The sequence below is a fragment of the Amborella trichopoda genome, chromosome 6 (genome assembly GCF_054954075.1).
Source record: "Amborella trichopoda isolate Santa Cruz 75 chromosome 6, AtrichopodaSantaCruz75HAP2 v2.0, whole genome shotgun sequence".
NCBI classification, from domain to species: Eukaryota; Viridiplantae; Streptophyta; class Magnoliopsida; order Amborellales; family Amborellaceae; genus Amborella; species Amborella trichopoda.
In genome coordinates, this window is record NC_142341.1 from 51093750 (window position 1) to 51109870 (window position 16121).

Genomic DNA, 16121 nt, shown 5'->3' on the forward strand with positions numbered 1-16121 from the left:
CATGTAAATGATGTTACACCCTTTCTAATTACCAAAATGTTTTTACAAAAAAAAAAAGCTCCATATACAAAACAATAATAATATGTGTCCAAATTTTGTTAAGTACAATCATAAATTACTTCATAATGTGAGCACCCTAACATAACCTATTAAGTTATCATAATGACTATGAGTTCTTATTTAACCATGCCAAGGTTCTCATCGATTTGGAATTTTAAACTTTGGAATTGTATATAATGAGACTTACATTTAATGCAAAGAATTCACAATTACTTATAACCATCCAACGTAAAATCTGCTAGCTTGGATGTGTCACAAAGTTCGAAAAAAAAATTTTTAAATTTTGAATTTAATTAATAAAATAAATACAACCACCCAATTACACATTCCATAACTAAAATTAATTGTGATTAGCATGTACTAAAGATAAACAATCTCAATATATATTTTCCCTTAAACTTTCTTTATAAGGAACAATCTATACACCACCTGTGTGTGAGTTCAAGAAATTACCATGAAGGCTAGTTTTACGCTAGACACTTGGAGGGCGTCATAGATGACGTGTAAAAAATTTTGTGGCCCCACTGGACCACCTGTCCATGTGGGATTCCTTGAACTCATTTGCCTTCATCTAAAATTGAACTGTCAACAAGATTGATTGACAGGTCGATTGGGCGAACCAGTCTTTTGGAAAGCGAGTTCGTATATGTGAGCTAGTGGTCTACATTAGCAAATGTCGAATCAAATCAATTTTTCACTATGAATGGCTCTTAAAATTTTAAATAATAAATTTAATTTAAATAAAAAATAAAATAAGTGAAAATTAAACGTTTCGGACTTTGTTACTCCGAGTAAATGCCAAATAAGTGATGCTTCCTTTTTATTTTTGATGTGAGGCATGTGGGCTATGACCTATGAGATAAATTTTTGTAATTTTTTTTATATATGGTTTTATCATTGGGTACCATTGTTTTGAAGTAATTAACTTCTCTTTTTTTACGGAGGGAAGGAGACCACGTGCATATCAGCAGGTGGTATCTAAGGTTGTGAATTAAGAGAAAATATGGTGTTGAATAAATATTCAATTAATGAATTAATGTACTTATGTAACATGTCACGTTGCATAGAGTCGAACAAAGTTGAGTTGATTTTCGTTCCTATTTATAAAAAAACTGGGCTGGTGAATCTAAGTTAAAAGGAAAAAAGAAAAAACAGGCTAACCACTTGCTGAAAATAAAAAAAGAAAATTTCATAATAAGGTTGGGGCATCTATGGTTAAGCGGTGGATGCTTCAACATAATGTCCGACCCTCCATTGCTAGCGTTAACATATCAAAAAATAAATTAAAAAAAAAAAAAAAACAAAAACAAAGGAGTTCGAAGGATAAAATACATTGGATTATGTTATCACACACTAGAGTATGGTAGTTATACTGCAATACTCTCCACACAAAAACTATGTTAGATTCTATAGTTCATTTCTAGAGCCTATTATGTTAGAAACTGTATTTCGGTATAATTGGGCCTGAGGCCCCCATTGAAGATTATTTCAAAATACTGTAGAGAATTCTTTCTTTATTTATTAATCAAGAATATACAATACTCCGTATAAATATACGGCCAGTAATAGTTAAAGATAAATGTCAATGGTTATGGATAGACACTGTAACAATCCTAAACTTCAACAAAAAAAAAAACAAAAAAAAAAAAACAAAAAAAAAAAAAATAAACTTTTAATACATGATGATTCGTTTGAACATGATGGTGTTTAGGGACCATCGCTACTTTTCAAAGCTTTTCGTTTAAAAGCTTTGTGTTTCCTTGGGCTTTAGGTGTTTAAAGCGTAAACTAACGCTCACACCTGTAACATAATAAAAACTTGAGGTGTTTAAAACGTAAACTAACGCTCACACCTGTAACGTAATAAAAGAATAAAATAATATGTTAGTAGAATTTAAATTCAGAGAGGTAAAGACTCCTACCTTATAAAACTTTTGAGATTTTTTCTCTGGTCGAAACACAGTGAACTCCTCTCTCGAGCCGAATTTTTATCGGAAACTCCCTCTCAAATATTTGTGAGTAAGTGACATCGTCTTCCTGAAAAATAGTCTGTTTTTAATAAATAGTGATATTTCCGTCTAGGATCTTTATTTTATAAGTTTTGTGTGTAAGTGACCTCATTGTCTCGAAAAATAATCCATTCATTTTAAAATAAAATAAAATAATTATTTCTGCTTATTATCATGAATTTTAGGCGCGATAAATTTTATGCGCACGTGACCTCAGTATCTTGAAAAATAATCTTTTTAATAAAAATTGTGATATTTTATCTATGTTAGAAATTTTGAATGCTGTAAATTAGAAAAATAAATTTATTTATTTTTCTTGTCTATTGTTAGAAATAAATGTGATATTTCTGCTTTTAGTAAAATTGTGATATTTCTTTCTACTGTTTTGAATATTTAGACACTGTAAAATTCATGTGCAAATGACTGCCTTATTATTTAAAAATTGACATTTTTGCAATTGATTATAGTATTGTTGTGAAATGTTTATTTGTGAATTGATATCCCATAAATTGTGATAATTCCGTATTCTTGAATTTCTATAAGAGTTTTTCTATACATATTAAATTGGCAATTATGCTAGAATGCCTTTACAAAGGCTACCTTTCTAAATTTGAGCCCAAAATATTTGATTGGTTATTTTTGAAATGTTATAGAGAGTGACTGTTATTAATGGTTTAAGTGAAATTCATATTAATGATTTCAGTGATATGTTGAGTACATGATATTGCTGCTTTCGAATGTTTAAAGAGATTTAGAAATAATTTAAGTATGCAAGTGGACTCATCCGGTTCGCCGGTGAAGTATAAGTGGACCTATCTGGGACGCCGGTAGGGATTAAGTGGTGAGGTATAAATGGACCTGCAGGGATTAAGTGGACCTATCTGGGACGCCGATAGGGATTAAGTGGACCCATCAGGACGCTGATAGGGTATATAGGTGACCTACTTGGGACGCCAGTAGGGTATTTTGTGAAATCCTTTGAATTATGCATTGTCGTTAAAAGTGTTATAAGCATTTCAATTACTTGGATTATACTTAATTATGTATTTATTGAAAGTGAAATTGTTGATGCATTTCTGTTAATAGATCTCATTTTGGAAAATATTGATATCTTTCAATCATGATTATTCTTAGGATTATGATGATCACTTATTGAGTAGCCAAACTCATCAAACTATGATAAACATTTTTCAGGATAACTGCGGTTTCATTTGAGTGCTCGTCAGGATCAACTTTGGGAAGATATTGAAGTTGTGCTTAAACTTTCTTTTGTTACTTTTTAAAAATTCGCTATTGTAAATTTGTCCTAAAAAGAGATGTATATATATGTTTTGACTGCCACATCTCAGGAATATCAGTATTGTAAATTCTTGGGGTGTGACAGACACCACCTAATTTTATCAAGAGATATGTATCCATGCAGATATATATCCATATTAATATGTATCAGTATGATACATATCCTAATCTTATCAAGAAATATGTATCTTTACATATACATATCCATACTAATACGTATCCAATAATGATGTATATCAATACTAATACGAGATATCCATATCCTAATATTTTCTCTCAAACTCAAGATGCTTTGACACAAAGCAACTGGAGTTTGAACAATACTAAGTTGACAAAAACGAGTAGTGATATTCAGATTGCTTGAACAACAAGTCGCATTGCTTAAACAACAAATGCAAATTGCTTGAACAATAAGCACAAATTGCAGTGGCGGATCAACAAGCCTCAAGAACAACAGACGACGCCCTAGGAACAGACTTGAGCCATCCAAAACAAAAACTCCAGATCTTCACCAGAAAACACATTCAAGACAGCTGAGAAAACATAATGGTACATTGAAGAGCCAAGAGATTTAGCAATTCACAGAGAACTCAAGCAACAACAGACCAACAGGCCTTCAGAACATACGGGATCGAGTAACGAAAAATTCAATCATTAGACGGGATCGAGTAAACTTGATCATCACATAGGATGGAGTAACGAAAAACTCCACCATCCAATAAGATTGAGTAACGGAAATTTCAATCCTTAAATATAAGCATCTTGAACACACAAGATAGAGTAAACCCAATCATCACACAGGATGGAGGAACTGAAAACTCCATCATCTAATAGAATTGAGTAACATAAAACTCAATCATCAAGCATATGATCAAGTAATGGAAAACATGATCATCACCTAGGATGGAAAAATTCAATCATTAAACATGATCCACTTGGAAAAGGCAACAGAAATCAGAAGCAAATTAACATGCACAGTTGGACCTTAGATTAGAAGTTAAGAATAGTAAGATCCAAAATATATTAGAGAGTCGGAACACAAATTAGCAAAGCGACAGATCAGAGAGTCGAAACACGACACATTGGCTGGTTTGTAAATGGTGCAGATTGGCCATTTTCAAAGGTGGATTTAGAAGATCTTCAATTTGCTTGAACAACAAGCACATATTACTTGAATAACAAACACAAATTGCTTGAACAACAAGCACAAATTGCAGTGGCAGATCAACATACACAATTGGACTTTAGATTGGGAGCTGAAAACAGTAAGATCTAAAATAGATTAGAGAATCAGAACACAAATCGGTAAAGAGACAGATCAAAGAGTCGAAACACGACACAATGCCTGGTTTGAAGATAATACAGATCGACTATTTTCGGAGGTGGATTTAAGGGCCGGTTTCAAATCCCGTTCACCTAGGGGTCCGGCATCAGAGGGAAGCACGACAGCAATCGATGCTAGATAAAGAGAGGCGCAATCAGATTGAAGACTTCACCGATTAGAAAAAATCAAGAAACCCAACAAAGATTAGAGAAGTCTGGGCAGATCGCAAAAGACCAAACAAAGATCAGAGAAGCGTGAGAGGCGAAACAGAGTTTTCACATATCGCAAAGAATAAGATCGCAAAGAAGGCCCAAGTGTTGATCACAAAAGACCCAAACAAGATCGCAAATAACCTTGCTCTGATACCATGTTAGAAACTGTATTTTCATATAATTGGGCTTTATGCCCCCATGGAAGATTATTTCAGAATACTGTATAGAACTCTCTCTTTATTTGTTAATCAAGAATATACAATATTCCGTATAAATATACGGCCAATAACAGTTAAAGATAAATACCAATGGTTATGAATAGACACCACCTAATCTTATCAAGAGATATGTATCTCTACATATGTATATCCATACAGATATGTATCCATAATGATATATATCAATACTAACACGAGATATCCATAACCTAATAAGATTAATATGTATCCATAATTATGTATATCAATACTAACATTGGATATCCATATCCTAACATATTCATCTTGAGATGTTCAATTTCTTTGTTTTATTTCCATTCACTTTGTTCTACTTGGCCTCCTAAAAAACAAACAACAACAACAACAAAAACAAGAAAAAAAGAAAGAGAAATACAACTAAGACACCTCCAATCTGCTTGTCTTCCTTTTCCCTTGAATATTTGTTGTCTTGTCAATGAGCAAAAATATTAAAACAAACTACATGACTTAAATTAATTACAAAATATTAGCATTAGATCCAAACATGGAGAGATTGTAATAGGGGACCCCTAAAATGCTATGTTTGTATTATTATTATTATTATTTTGGGTAAAATGCTATGTTTGTATTGTTATTTGGTCTTCTTTTTTTTTTTTTTTCAGCAGTTGTAGACTTAACCATTTCTATTTTATTTAACCCAAATCTATTTTATTTTAGTCCTTTCTGCTTACTTATTTAAGTGCACCCTCGAGTTCAAATTGTAATTTCTCAAAAAAGATATTAGAGGTGCTTACACGTGAAACTGAGAGGCGAGAAAGAGCGAAGCTTCATGCGCTTCTCTTAAAGCTTCAATTACGTTGTTTAGGGGTTTTGTCAAATTGCAGAACATAAAAATCCGGTCTTTCATCTGTTGTTGGTAGTCCACCGGCCGTGCCGACTAAAGATCGTCAAAACCAAAGAGAGAATTGGAGGGAAACTTTGGAAAAGCGTGTGAAGCCAAATCATACATGTAAGTTCTGCACTTCATTTGTTTTATATTTTGTATTGGCTTTTCTTCTCTTATTCTAGGCTATTGGATTGGTTTTTTATCCAAGGGCAAAGGTGTATTGAGATTCTCATGTTTAAAGGAGTTTTTGTTCTTTGTTTTAGTGAGAAATAAAAAAAAAAAAATATGTAAGAAGGAAGAAAAGGTGACACCACACGTGCGTGCTGCTGGCTATGTTTTCCTCACTTCATAGAGAGAGAAAGTGGGAGTGTGGGGTCATATACCCTTGGGTTTTTTTGACCCTGCTGCTGGCCCTGTTTTAGAGAGAGAGAGAGAGAGAGAGAGCGCACGTTGTTGTGTGTTTTGGACCCTGTTTTGTGAGAGTTAAAGCTGCTGAATTTTGGAGCTTTGGAACTCAACATCTCTTGTAATTTATTTTAATTTAATAAATAAAACCTGGCACCATTTTCATGTGGATGTAAGTCACAATTTGTGACCAAACCACATTAAATATTTGTGCTATGTGAATGCATGTTGCTGTATTTTTATTCCTTCTTGACACTTTAATATCATATTCACTCCATTGTTGGTTTATGTTCATTTGGATTCACAATAGCTATAAATGTGATACACTGTTGATTTTTCACCGATCGATCCCAACAAATACAATTCTTTGAAAATATTTTTGAAATAAAGAAATAAATAAACAAATGAACAAAAACGAAAAAAAAATGAGAATGAACAATGTGGGCCTACTTGAAAACATGGTCCATAGGCCCGACACCTAGAGTTCGGAGCTGGAGTTAGAAATGTTGGCATAGGATCATTCCTTTAGTCGTCCAAGTGGTGAGCTAGAGACACTCATTTCAAAGTTATTGTGGAGTTAGAGAGGCCTTAGAGGTAGAGAGAGACCATGATGGATTATGTGGGCCTGCTTGAAAGCAGGGCCCATGGGCTTGACACCTAGAATTTGGAGCCGGAATTAGAGTTGTTGGCATAGTACCATTCATTTAGTCGTCAAATTAGTGAGCCAGAGACAATCATTTCAAAGTCGTTGTGTAGTTAGAGAGGCCTTAGAGGTAGGGAGAGACCATGGTGGACCAGGCTTTACCCATTGTGGCCCAGGCAACTTGAAGGTTGAAGACCGCCGTTTGAGGTCACTAGAGTTGCAGGGAGGTTTAAGAGAGCCTAAGATTAGAGTTTCAGTCACCAAATGTCTTAGGATTTATAGCGAAAAAGTATCTTTTGGCATGAGCAAAGTTTCAGGGTAAATGTGAAAAATCCAATCCAATTCTCAAAGTGAGGAAGACTTTTTATAGACAAGGGTAGCTGTAACAGGCACTGGGGAGTACCAGCTCAATCTATAGACCATTCACTCCCCTGCAAGTACACCCGGGTTGCATATGACACTCGGATTGCCCAAGACCCGGGTCTCGTTGCAGTCTTGGTGGGCCCAGATTGTTAGTATTTAATAAGTCTACATAGATGAGGAGACAAGAATCCTAAAAGTTGGATCTCACCAGTAACATGTACGTATCTAGCTAGAAATAAAGTAGACGAGAGTAGGAGCCATAATACGAAAAATAAAACATAAAACATACACTCTACAAATAAATAGACGAGAGTATGAGCCATAATACGACAAATAAAATATAAAACACACACTATAAGAGCACGTGGTTCACTTCAAATTTGTTACATCCATGCTTATGACAAACTCAAATCCACTCTACTAATTAAAATTACATCATATATTTTGGTACATAGAATTACATCTATTAATTAAAATTACATCATAGATTTTGGTACATAGAATTACATCTTTAATTTGAAAAAACCCAAAGCAGACCTTTTTGGATGGGTTCTCTCAACCAATAGTGGTTTGTACCTCCTATAACAACCACCAACACTTTTGTCTCTATTCTACATCAACCACTATCTAGTAAGAAAATTATATCTATTTTAGAGTTAAACCGCTCTTTAGGAAAAAAACATTAGATCAATAGAGACTTTCTCTAACTAAAATAGAAAATCACCCAAAACCTACGTGAGAATTGTTTCTCTATAAGCAACCGGCCCCTCACCCTATAGGAATAAGCTACTCACTCTACAAGAATTAGCCCCTCACCCCACATTAATCATATCACAGTGTTACTCTATATAAAAAAAGTATGTTTTCTCCAACTTACCAATCACATATCACCTGGGTTACGGAATATAAAGAGCCTCCTTCAAATTGACAGGTCACCTACATTTTCATTATTGGAGTGGTAAATAGCAGTTATGTTAACTCTATTTGAAAACCCAAAAATAAAGGTAAATTTTATTTTTTTTATTTTAAGTATTTTCACTTTTTTTTTTAATTCCCTATTTTAAATTGATATAAATTAGTTTTGTTTGACAAAAATAAGTCAATAGAATTACATTATGAAGGTCCTACATTGGTCATATTGAAATCCAATTTAAAAATTATATTTAGACAGTGGATTAACAATTAGGAATAAATTTTTTAGGAAGAGTATTTCATTTCCCCTATTTAAATATCTTATTTTAGTTTGATATTGACAATTGAACAATAAATTAAATATCTAAATTAAAAGTAAACGAAGTTAGGAAGGTGATATACCACATATATTTATATTTCTATGATATCCATAAAATTAGTACTTCTGAAATGGTTGCACAAGGCCATTTACATATTTTCTTCACAAACAGTCTCTTCTCTTTTTCTCTTTTTCATACAGTCCTATTCCTTTCTCCTCTCCACAACAAAAAAAAAACCTACCTTCCTCATTCTCTTAATTCTATGCTCGAAATACTCCTCTACAAGCAAAAAACTCTGATACACTTCCAAATTAACTCTATAAACTTCCTTTTATCAATTAACTCCCCTACACTTCCTCTCATCACTGGTTTATGAGCGTACACTTCCTTCATCGACCAGATCCTCTCATATTTCATCATTACTCAATGGAAAAAACTGTAGTCAATTATAAATACAATCCTTAAAAATATGAATAAAGTTCATATAAATGATAAATATAATCCTTGAAAATATGAATAAAGTTCATATAAAGCGTCAACTTGACACTGTAAAAATAAAGCACACCTCAAAAACCACCAATAAAAATTACACTAAAAAACCCCACGGTTGATCATCTGGAGCTCAAAATATATGAACGTGGGAAAATAAAAAATAGAGATTTCAACTTCTTTTTACACCAAACAAACCCTAGGATCATGTTGACCTCAAAATATATGAATGTGGGAAAATAAAAAATAGAGATTTCAATTTCTAAAAAGTGCGGCTTGTAACACACTATCTGAATAGTCTATTTTTAAGATTTCCAGTCAATCTACGTCATTTTTGGAGTTAACATTTCATGAATAGATTTCCAAGTTATCAAAGGTTTCCAGCACTAGAAATGCATCTTTTTGGTAAAGTGATGAGATGCTTTTCAATTTGATTGTTTAAAATTGATATCATTTTGCTTGAAGTAAATATGCTATATGTTGTGTGATTTTGATGGAAGTGAGGATGCATTATGTTTTGAAATAAAAATGTAAGATCGAACTCAAGATGGAGCAAATTTAGGGCCAATCCATTTTGCGTTCCATATTGGAAATGAGCATGGATCTGCAAATTGGTCCTTAATCTATGCTTGTTTTCGAGGGATGTGAGGGGCGGTTAGTGCCTTGCCAATTTCGTTTACAAATAGTTATGTAGAAAGGGTATAGGTAGTGCATTATTAGAAGTCCTGATGAGGCTGTTCAATGATTAACAATTAATCCCTTTAAACTTAAAATTTTATTTTTGACATTATTCTCATATGTTTATTTTTAGAGTGATTTACGTATGGACCCTAAAAAATTTTCTAAAGTACAAAATGCTCAATTTATAAATGGACATTACAAGGTTGGTCAACGTGCCTTTTTTTTTTTTTTTTTTCAAAATTGTCCCTTGGTCCAAGGACATTCTTGTATCGAATTGTATTTTATTTTTTTAGTTTTTTTCGTTAGTAGGGCACTGCTCTAAATCTTGGGGCATTGCCCTCCAAACGAAAAAACCAATGTTTAAAAAAACGTCGAGTCAAACCGAACTCGCCCAGTTCGATTCGGGATTCTGGCAGACCGTGTCGGTTCTTGTACAAAATCGGGAACCGCCCGGTTCTAGAGTAGAATCGCCGGTTCCCACCCGGTTTCAGCGGTTCCTCCCCGGTTCTAGCGGTTCCCAGCCGGTTCTAGCTTGCTGCTCCCTCTCTCTCTAAAATCTATACGATTCCCATCCACTCTGCTTCTTTCTTTCTCTAACTTCCTGCAACCAGGAGGCAACAAATTGCAGCCATGATCTTCCTCCGCCATCACGAATTGCAGCCATAACCTTCCTCCGCCATCACAAGTTACAGTCACGACCAACCTCCGCCTCTCCCAATCTCACCTTTACTCCAACCTGCAACTTCCGCCTTACTCATTCTTTTCCTTTGCTGCAACCTCCGCCTCCGCCATTCGCTTCCATCCTCCGCCTGCTGAGTCCATCCTCCTACTCCTCATTTCCCTGATCTCACGGCCTCCATCCTTGCTCCATCTCTGCCAACTTGCAACCACGAGCGTCTCGCGCTGCTGCCCCATCACCTACAACTCGCGGCCTGCTCACGCTGCTTCCCCATCCTCTTCCTTTGCGGCCTGCTTTCGCCTTCCCCCTCTCTCTCTCACGACGCACGGCTATCCCTCTCATTCTCCCATTCCCCTGTTCCTTTCTCTCACTAGAACCCACTAAATAAAACCCACAAAAGAAACACCCCCTTTACCCTTTTTCATTGTTTCTTTTCATGTTAAGATTTCGTAACTTTCGTTTTCGTCCAACCCTCCTCGCTCAAATAAACGCCTCGTGGCTTTCGTTTCTTTTACTTCACTTTCATACCCAATACTCATTAGCCCCTCTCTCCTTCCTATTCACGTAAAACCATTGCTTAAAAAAATGTCGAGTTGAACCGGATTCGCCCGGTTCGACTCAAGAATCGGCGTGGTTATCACTAATATTATTTGCTTTGACATCTCAAGTTCGAATCTCCTATTGGGCCTTATAATAGTAATCCTTTCTTAAGCTAATTTTTGTTCCCCTTTGGGACATATAATAAATTAAAGTGCTTTTTCCAAAATTTGTACGTATTTTATTAATTTTTACATTGATAACCAAATCTTTTATTTTATTTCTTAATTTTTACATTATAAATAATGTAATGTACTATTTTTTTTACAATTGTCAATAATACATTTTAAATTAGATAATATTATAAAATATTTTAAATTTGTTATTATTTATCTAATAAAATAATTATAAAATGTAAACTAATAATTATAATTTCAGTATATAATATTATAATTAATTAGGTTGTAATAATTTTGGATTATATTTAGTTAGGTTGTAATAATTTAGGTTTTTTTAGCGGATTAGGGTTTTTCGCCAAAACAAGATTTTAATGGCCATTCTTTTATTGATTTAGTCTACTCTTTATTATAGTCCATATATAATTATATATTTTATCCGTGATAATGCTATGATTTTTTTTTATGTGATGCAAATTTAATACTTAAGTTTATACGGGGAAAGAGCATCTCAATATTCACAAATTGATGAAAAAAATGAAAGTTAATAATGTAAGACCCTCATTTTTTATTGGAGTCCTAAAAAACAACATTTATAATGAATTTTAAAAAAAAAATTCGGATTTTTTTGAAGCTTTAATTCGACCGATTCAGTCGATTCCCAATCCGGATCGCCGATTCGCCGATCCGGATCGGTTTTTGAAGTACCCGATCCGCGTCACCAATCCTCTTTTTAAACCATTACGAAAAACTATATAAATAAATTTAAATTCGGATTAAGGATTCTTAAACCGAAAGGCAATTTTGAAAAAAAAAAAGGTGGTTGTAATTTCTGCATCATTTCGTATTTCAGAAAAAAAAAATTAGGATCCTTACGTAAATCACTCTTATTTTTATCAAAAGTAGCCTTTTGTTTATTCCCATTACCCTTATATTTAATGTAATATAAATTTATCCTCTTTAAATTAGTAAATAAAACTTAAAAAAAGGTTATATTTTTTAACTACTAACGAAATTAAACAAATATTTTATTTAGATGACCTCATATTATAATAATAATAATAACAACAACAACAATAACCATAATGAGGTAGAAGATAAAAGATACATTGAGGAAAAATTTATAAAAGTTCTTTGATAAAAGGTATCCATTTATTCATCAAATCGCAATATTAAAACAAATTTATGAAGTTAATAAGGTTTTAAAATTTATTAACTTACCACCAACTTATTAGAAAAATTAAATTATGAGACGATTTTACCTTGCATACTAATTAAAACCACTAAACAACTTTCTTACAACCCATCAAACCACATAAAATTCTTTGGAAAATAGCTAAACAAAATATTATTTCTAAACCTATTTCTAAACCTAATCAATCCAAGTATAAGTCACCATGAACAGAATCATGATCTCAACCCAATTACATTATAGGTAGAGTGGATAAACTCAAATAATCAAGCGTAAAATGGATAAACTCAAATAGAATTACTTAGAAAACCGTGAAACATCTGTTACACCAACTCGTCCAAACCCAATAAAACTCTGTCCAACATAAACAAAAGAAAAATAGTTGTGTCAAATAATTAATAAATACAAAACAATAGAAAACTAATACATTATATGATGATGTGGCAAGTGAATATATCTGGTAAAACTAATACATTATATGATGATGGAAGTAGATGTATCTGATACATTCTCATTAAAAAGCAGTAACCTTTCTCTACCGCAGAACTGTAGAAAGACAAAAAAAATAAAAAATCAACTTACATTTCTATCAATCTCCACCAATATCTCAACTAAATACAACAAGAAGTCTACTGTCATTATGTTTATTTAATTCACCTAGCTCGGTTTGTAGTTTTGAAACTCAACAAAGAGTTTAATTCAACTGTGTGATTTTGTAGTATTTGAATTCAATAAAGTTTGAGCCAGATATTTTCTATATATATCAAAATTTTGATTTGGTTCATAATTCACAATAAAAGCATGTCTACATGCCAAACTTACCTTTACAAAGAGTAGATTCCAAACCATACATTACATTTTGGCGCTATAAATATGCAATATTTTTTAAGTTTTTTTATATTGTCACATTTGATTCCTAAAATATGTGCGCTTGTCACTTTGATAAAAAATGTACAAGCCCAAAAATGTACAAGCCCCATTTGGTTTTGAAGAATTCTCACTTAGGCGCCCCAAACACTTGCATTCGAATGTAAGTACCTTAGAAAATCAAAAATTTTAAATCATCATCATCGTCAAAGCCTTTTTCCAATTAATTGGGGTCGGCTACATGAATATTGATCGGTCATTCTGCCTTATTAAGGGGTCATTCCCTCAATGAGGTCATAAGTCCTCAATTTTTATCTCACTACTTCCAACTATATCTTTTTTTTGTCTACGTCTTGTTCTTTTTTAAAATCAATGCTTGAAATACATATATAGATATTATTTTTTATTATAAACCGCAATGGACATGTTATGTCTGTTGCGGGGTGAAAAACTATTCAAATTCACCCATAGGTGTTAGCCCACTAGCTAACAGCTATAGTATTAGCCCAGATTAAATCTAGGCCAAACCAGTGGTCACGATTGCATTTCGTATTTTAATTTTAATTTTTTCTAACAAATCAAATCACTTAAAATTTTGAATGCATATTCTTTAAAAATGGGAGAATCTAAAAAAATATATAAAAAAAAATTGACTAAAATACCTATAAAACTTGTTAGGGGTATTTTAATCAATTTATTTTTTACAATTTTTTTTAAAAATATTTTTATTAGGTATGTCTTGATAAGAAGAATAGACATCTAAAATTTCATGTTATTTATATTTATAAAAAATATTAAAATTATATTACAAAATAAGGTCATGACTGTCAAATATAATTTTTAACTAATGGGTTAACCTCTCATATATATATATATATATATATATATATATATATATATATGAGAAAATATGGGATTAGCCCCTAGCTCATATGAACATATGAGCCCAACGGCTCAGATTCAATCTGGGCCGATCTGACGATCAAGGATGTCCTATACTGTTTTAATTTTAATTTTTTTCTAAAGATTCAAATAACTTGAAATTTTAAGTGTGTGTTCTTCTCATCAAGACTCATATAATAAAAATATAAAAACAATTATCCATAAAAAATAAAATAACCAAAATACCCCCCAAGCATTTCGAGGGTATTTTGGTCAAATTATTTCATGTAAAATATTTGTTTGATATTTTTCGAATATTGACCTATTCTTTATGGATACACCATTTCAAGTGATTTAGATTTACAAAGAAAAACCTACAATTTAAATATTACTGGACATCTATGATCGTCAGATCGGCCCAGAATCAATTTAGAACGTTGAGCTCATATGTTCATATGAACTAATAGGCTAATCTCATCTTTTTCCTATATATATATATATATATATATATATATATATATATATATATATATATATATATATATATATATATATATATATGTACCTCGAGCCATCCATGTCTTAACCACCCAGCCACCATAGATATGATCATGTAACATTGCAAGGTTTTCTTTTTTACTTCAAAACCCGATATCTTACTTGTTCAAGCGACGAGACAAATCTATCACCTACATACTCATAATGGATATCTTCAAAACCACACCACTTATCGAGGGCCTCCTTTGTCAACACACGCCATCTTGTTCATTGACCTCAACCTTTTTTTTTTTTTTTCGTTTTTTCTTCTTCATCCTAGTCTTATCGGACCTATTTGGCATCGGCTATATGAATTATATTTCATCGTTCCGCTCTATAAAGATTCATGTCCTCAGTCAGTTAATAAATCGTCATATTTCCTCTTATTGCTTCTATCAATGTCTTTGTGGGCCTTATACTTGCCTTTTTAGAGACTTTCAATTGAACCAAATCGGTCCTACTAACTGGTATTGTTCTAAGTCGACACTGCATATGACCAAACCACTTAAGTCTAGTTTCCATCATATATATAATATAGGGAAAAACTGGGAACAACCTACTAATTGATAGCTCCAATGTAAGCCCAATAGCTCAAATTGAATCTAGACCGATCCAATAGTCACGATTTTATTTTGTATTTGAATTTTAATTTTGTTCTACAAATTCAAATCACTTAATTAGTAATATACGTATATACATATTTTAAGTGTAATTAGCAACACACCCTAAATCACCATATTTGACGTCTACGATTAAAGGATATTAGAGAAGATTCTAACTTTTTTTTGTACTAAAAGTGAATGATCTCATCATATAGTATTCCTTAAAATAAATCTAATCAAATATTTGGATATTTGGGTTGTCCCCATTACGGTAGTACTCATCTAACGTCAGTTTGGCCCCAACAAAGTACAATCCCCTGAATATTAGGCAGTAAAGTGGGTCACAATATGCACATTTGCAATTTCCAATGAATCTCCCACTATGATAAGAAGCCATGATTTTTTATTTTAGAATAATTTTACACCTTCTTTACTGAAAGCATGGTCTCAATCTTTTCATTAAATTTCTTCATTTCAATATATGTGGACTATGGTTCTTTGATCAAGGTCTAGAGAGGGGGAGTAGCGGCCTAAGTGGCACTACATGTTATAGTCACTTTTAGATAAAACACGGTCAAAGTTAAGCCAAAATAAGGTCTTTTTATTAGAAGAAGTATTTGGAATGTCCTAATAAAGTGATGTCTACAACTTAGGGACCAACCTCAAAGGAAAAAAAATAATTAATTTGCACTTTCTCTATCCAATAAAGTGATATCTCGAGATTGAATAAGAATTGTCCAATTTTCAGGGGGAAATATCTAAATGTTCAAAAACAGAAAATCATGTTTTTTATTTGTAAACAATAATGTAGTGATACTTAAATCCCAAAAGTTTGGATTAGAAAAACAAA

General features: G+C 32.6%; 1 long non-coding RNA gene across 1 annotated transcript; it reads right to left on the reverse strand.

Moving 5' to 3' along the window:
• Window positions 1-12439: 12439 nt before the first annotated feature.
• LOC148781852 (uncharacterized) lies at window positions 12440-13114 on the reverse strand. The gene is made up of 2 exons (XR_016057770.1): window positions 12966-13114; window positions 12440-12737 (listed from the first exon to the last, which is right to left on the reverse strand). It is a non-coding gene; the product is annotated as an uncharacterized LOC148781852 (long non-coding RNA).
• Between the last annotated feature and the right edge of the window lie 3007 nt (window positions 13115-16121).